The sequence below is a fragment of the Podarcis liolepis genome, assembly GCF_965112155.1.
Source record: "Podarcis liolepis genome assembly, chromosome: 14".
In the NCBI taxonomy this organism is placed as follows: domain Eukaryota; kingdom Metazoa; phylum Chordata; class Lepidosauria; order Squamata; family Lacertidae; genus Podarcis; species Podarcis liolepis.
In genome coordinates, this window is record NC_139569.1 from 30,497,013 (window position 1) to 30,503,190 (window position 6,178).

A 6,178-nucleotide genomic window follows, 5' to 3' on the forward strand; every position below is an offset into this window, starting at 1 on the left:
ATATACAGCAGCCAACAGCTGCATTTTACTTTGAAACAGGCCATGACACCTGATGGCAGCAGACCAGCAGAAGGCAGGCTGTGTGGTACTAGCAGAAATGCCCTCTCTACGACCCTCAGCCTCTGCTGCCTGAAGTGGCTGCCTCGTTGTACCAAATGCTTGGGATGCCAGTCTTGGAAGAGGAGAAGCCCCGTGTTTGCTCCAGAGCAGCTGATCTTGCCAGGCAAGGCAAATGCAACTGCTGGCAGAGTCTTTAAGCAATGTCTTTCTGCTCTGTGTGCAGCACTGACTCTGTTCTGCTGCAGTTCGTATTCCGCTCAGGGGTTCACTCTGCGTCTTGATGTCTGTTGCAATGAAGATGCATAACGTACACAATGAATTGTCATTCTACCTTGTTCATTTCATTGCAAAGGAAACACAATGCAAATCGGGGTGGGGAAACATAATCCTTTAAGTGTAATTTGCAGACTGAAAGGAACAACAACAACAACAACAGTGAATATTGATTGCAATCACTGAATTGATTTCCATTCTGTACACTGGATGAATGAGCAAACACCAGAAATTTCCACTTCCGTTTCCACTTTTGTCTGAATTCTCTAACATCCCTAAGCAAGATCCCTTCGTATCCTGGCCATGTCTTCAAAAGCTGACCTCTTATCATGGGCACTTGCTTTTCACTCAGGCTCTGTGAAAGCTGCCAGTGCAGCAGATGCCTTCAACAGGCATTCAACATACCAAACTCCAGCTTCCAGATTCCAAAACCCTTTGCTGTTTTCTGACAAAGCCCATCTGTGCCTAGATTTTTTCTTTTTTCCATTCCCATCATTTTCAGCCTGCCCCTCTCCACAGATGGTTCATAATTGCCCTTTTCTCCCCCCAGGGGGGAGCTGTTTCCACTAGCTGATAAAATCAAGAGGAAGGATGGCTTTCAGAATCTTTTTTTAAAAAAGAGGAAGTAATATTTTCACTATCAATGAAAATGCCTTTGGGTTGTATCCAATGCTAGCCCTGTTCAGAGGATACCCACCGAAAGTAAGGAACTTGAGGTAGTCATGTTCACTAATTTCAATGGGCCTACTCTGAATAGGATTTGGATTGGATCCACCCCACTGTTCCTAATTAAACCAGGGGTGTGGATCCTCAGGCCTGGGTCCAAATGTGACCTTTGGACCTTGATTTGATCCTCAGCACTAGACAGACACACCAGAGTTGTATCCCCCCCAACCCCTGTTCTACACACTACAGTGATACCTCGGGTTACAAACGCTTCAGGTTACAGTCGCTTCAGGCTAACCCAGAAATAGTACCTTGGGTTAAGAACTTTGCTTCAGGATAAGAACAGAAATCGTGCGGCGGCAGTGGGAGGCCCTATTAGCTAAAGTGGTGCTTCAGGTTAAGAACAGTTTCAGGTTAAGAACAGACCTCTGGAACAAATTAAGTACTTAACCCGAGGTACCACTGTATAAGAGAGAGAGGTAGAGAGGGAGAGGGAGAAATTATGATAGCCATATTTAAATATCTAAAGGGCTATCTCGTGGAGCAAGCTTGTTTTCTCCTGCTCGGGAGACTAGGACCCAAACCAATGGATTCAAGCTACAAGAAAGGAGATTCCGACTAAACATCAGGAAGAACTTTCTCACATGAAGAGCTGTTTGACAGTCTCTCGCAGGAGGTTGTGGAGTCTCCTTTATTTGAGGTGTTAAAGCAGAGGTTGGATGGCCACCTATTATGGATGCATTAGTTGATATACCTGCATTGCAAGGGGTTGGACTAGATGACCCTCAGGGTCCTTTCCAACTCTACAATTCTATGCTTTTATGTGTGCAGGGCCAGTTCATCCATGAGGTGGCCTGAAGCAGCAGCCTTGGGCAGTGCCCATCCCACCCACCCGTACTACCACCGCTGGAGAAGCCAGGAGAAGCAGGTGTGGGTTCTGGCGAGATCTCACAGACCTCTCATGAGATTTTGCCAGAACCCAGAAACCCCAGTCACAGAACCCCAGTAAGTGAAGCTTTGGTGGGATGGGTGCAGGAGCAGCACCTTCCTGATTCACCTCAGGCAGTGCTGGGCCACCCCTAGTGTTTGTAGAAACAGGCGACCTTCAGATGGCATGTAGCCTGCTGCACAAAGGTCACATCTCTTGTTCCATCCACTTTTGCTTCTGGGCCTGCTGACAGCACACAGACCCCTAGAAGTTTGTCAAGGAGGGAATGCAGCCCTCAAGCTGCAAAGGGTTCCCTGCTACCAAACAGTATACCATGCTCACAAAGTTTCAACTGCAGGGTTCTTGCCCATGAGGCTGCAACAGGATCTGAGATCTCCAGTTTTGGTTGCATGATGTCAGCTGTGTTCTCTGGACAAGTGAAGTTAGAAGGCCTTTGAGCAGTGCTGCAGCTATGGCTGCATCCAGAGGCCACACTTCTACACTCTGGAGGGGGAAGGAAGAAGAGAGATGTTGTTGTATTTCACAACTGAATACACATAGCTGTCTGAATTCACCCCCCATGAGACCATTATGTCCAGCGTCTAAAATTACCTAGTTACGTCTCTCCTTTGAAAGCATTTCTGATGTCCAAAATTCCAGTGTTGCCTCCCAAAATACTAGTCAGTGTATATACACTTTGGTTTGCCCAAAACGTTTTCCAAAAGACAGCCCACCCATTCCAGGTCAAACCTGTTGTGTCTGAACTGACGTGAAGATGTTTGCTAAAACCTGTGAGTCAGCGAAGTCTTGGAAACACACTCAGACGTTGGTCAAAATGTTTATCAAGTAAATTATCTCAGACCATGGCAGCTCTCTCCTGTTCCACCTTGACTCCTGACTCCTGGGTTTTGTTAATAATTCCTTGCTTGGTCTGGCGGCTTTGCTGGAGACCTGCTATATGAAAGCACTCCCTTTTTCAGTTGGGCTGCCCCAGAACAGGAGTTTATTCTACTCCACACTTCACTGGAAAATAACAGGCACAAGGCATCTTTGCGAGTTTACATTTGAGCCGTTGGCTGGGATCGCCCCAGCTGGAGGCTGACATATATAAAAATCACCAGTGGAAATAATGCATTGCAAGGCTGATTCCTGAATTTGCAGGGGAAAAGCAGTCAGGTAAGGAGGACCTTTCCACAAACAACCCACATACCTAGCAATGGAACAAGACCTTTAGAGTGTCTGGCTGCCTGCACAGACGCAGAACCTCGATGAGAAACATATTTGTGTTGTTGTGCTCTGTTGCTGATTGCATACCCTCCAACATTTCCCTGATGAAAATAGGAATATCCCATTCCATAATGATAATTTTACTGTTTATACCTCACACATCTTACAGGGTTGTCACAGCCACCCTGGGCAGATTCCAACATATATAAAAACATAATAAAACATTTAAAAAAACCTCTTTCCTATACAGGATTGCATTCAGACGGCTCAGGGGGTCGAATAACTTCATACCTTCATAACTTCATAGGCGCAGGAAACAAGAGCTTCCCAATGCCAATATGCAGGTGAAGGCAAATACTTAATTCTATGTTTGTTGTCTAATTTTAAATTGCTGTTATGGCCTAATCTGTATTGAAATTGTCCTTTGTTTTTTCCGGTGCTATGCTTCGCTGACTAGCTGTATGAGTTAATCTGGTCTGTGACCGTTTAATAAAATTTGATTTGAACTTCATACCCTCTAACATTTCTCCAATGAAAATAGGGACATCCTAAGGAAAAGTTGGACATTCTGGGATCAAATCAGAAGCTGGGATGGCTTCTTTAAATCCAGGATGTCTCTGGAAAATAGGAACACTTGGAGGGTCTTTGATTGCCAACAGAACACCATGGAAGAAGCCTTGAGAAACAGAGTAATGGTGGAAAGGTCATATTTACTCACATATAACAATAGAAGATCTGCCAAAGAATGACCAAATTATGTAAGTCTGAGCATGAATTGACGTATGTGAGGGAAGCATTCCTTCAGTGCAAACAGCCACATCCTGTGGCCCCCCCCCCCATCCAGGGATTAGGAGAAATTCTGGCCTTCTGGCAGTTGCCTCACTGCAAAAAGTGAAGTTACAGGGAACCAGGCAGAGGGCCTTCTTGGTAGTGGCACATACCCTGTGGAACACCCATCCATCAGGTGTCAAGCAGATAAGAAGCTTTACAACCTTTAGAATACATCTGAAGGCAGCCCTGAATAGGAAGGTTTTCAATGTTTGGTGTTTTATAATGTTCTTATATGTGTTGGAAGCCGCACAGAGTGGCTGGAGCAACCCAGTCAGATGGGTGGGATATAACAACAACAACAACAACAACAACAACAACAACAACAACAACAATGTGAGTCTTAGGGTTTGTGAACCCAACTGCACACCCAGGCCCTGGTAATTAAGTTCTTAAATTCTCTTACCCGCCTGTGCTGAATCCCAAACAGATCAAATGAGTACATATATTAAGAGCAGAACACCCTTAGCAAGAGGTGACCCCTAACTCTGCACCCAAAAGCAAAGATGTTTAAGATAAGTGTGTGTATGTGTGTGCATAGCTTTGTTGCAATAAATGTTTATTCTGTAGTTCGCCTTCTTTGTAATGTTTTCTTTTAAAATCTTTAAGATAATATCTTAGTATCCTGTTAATTGTATACACTATATTTGACTTTCTTCAGTAATGGAATGCTTCATTTTATCTTTTAGTGTGTTGGAAACTGCTTTGAAATTTTTCTTAAAAACATAAAGAGGTATATAAATGAAGAAACAACAACAACAACAGTGGCATTTTCCTGAGCAGCTGCAGTGACATTTCTCTCCACATGGAGCAACAGTGAGAAGTTCCCAAGAGTGGTCACTTAAGACCTTTACGTTTCCAACAGGTTTCCTCTCAGAAGACAAATGGGAAGACAGCAGCAATGCAGGAAGATGCCCTTCTGAGCCAAAGACCTGAGCTTTTAAAATCTTACTGACTAAGCTAAGTGACAGGACTTCAGCACTCACTGACACCATTGCTTGGGGCTTTGGTTTGGTAGAAGCAACATCTGTTCCTACCCCAGAAGTCGCCCGCCCTTTTGGGCCAGAGGGCACATTTGGAATTCTGAAAACCTGCCATGGGCACCAGTCACAAAATGGCTGCCATTGGGTTGTTGGGCAGAATACAAAATGGCTGCTGTGGTAGCATGGGATAACAAAAATGCTTGACACATCCAAAAGAGCAGAAAAAGAGGACCACAAAATAATGCAGGAATGCCACCCATCATTTGGTGGGGCAGGGGTCACGTACATCAGCCACTGCTGTCATGCTCACAGAGAGGGGTTATTTGTATCTATCCTCTGTTCAGAATAGAAGGGAATGTGGGCAAATTTAATGAGACATGGTCAATGTAGAAAGGGCCAAGCAAGTGTAAACAACAGCTGGGCAATAAGAGCAAACAGTCTCTTACGTCTTATGGTTTTTTGAGGGGGTATTTACTGAGGTAAATAGGATGCAAAATAGCATCTATGCTAGTCTAGTTCATTTGCAGTATCTCAGGACTTTGTCCTAGAATACCTTTGTAGACTTTCTCTAATTCTGAACTGTTCATTGGTGCCTGTAAACATATCTATGATGTTGGACAGTAAAAAGAGGAAGAAGAAACCTGGAGCTGTGTTAAGCTTATCTCAGTGGGAGGTTGTTCTCTGTGCGCCGTAAAAATAACCGTCCCATTTTGTGCGAGTGTGTCATCTATTTACCAAGGAAAATCTCAATCTGTTTGCCAGCAAGAGGCCCTCTTCTTGCCCGACGTTCCAGCTGGGTTGTCTTGTTAAGATACACAGAGGTCAACAGACTCACCCAGGGCCACACAGGAGGTGTGAGAATGAGCAGGATGCTTCAGCCATTGAAAGTTCACTTCTTTCCTCTAGAATGATTTTTATCACAACTGAAAAACACACACACAGAGTGAATGGACAGCACGGGGGCGGGGAGCTGTTGTCTTCAAAAATAACAGAGTCCAATGAGAGGGTTGGGTTTCCCAAACCTTTTACCTCCAGGGAATCCTTTCTACGTCAATGTCTCTGTTAAAGAATCTCCATGCAATGGCCATGGAACTCTATTGTATTGCAGAGAATTCCAGGGAATGTTATAGGGTGTGCGCACAATTCACTGGGAACTGCTGGTTGGACTTGTTGAGCCTCGCCATCCCCCTGAATAGCCTGACAGTGTGCCTGA

The 6,178-nt window shown here is 44.7% G+C and overlaps 1 long non-coding RNA gene across 1 annotated transcript; it reads right to left on the reverse strand.

Moving 5' to 3' along the window:
- Positions 1-538: 538 nt before the first annotated feature.
- On the reverse strand, positions 539-5,855 carry LOC310693358. Its single transcript, XR_014519124.1, has 3 exons — positions 5,801-5,855; positions 2,270-2,431; positions 539-938 (listed from the first exon to the last, which is right to left on the reverse strand). It is a non-coding gene; the product is annotated as an uncharacterized lncRNA (long non-coding RNA).
- Positions 5,856-6,178: the final 323 nt, after the last annotated feature.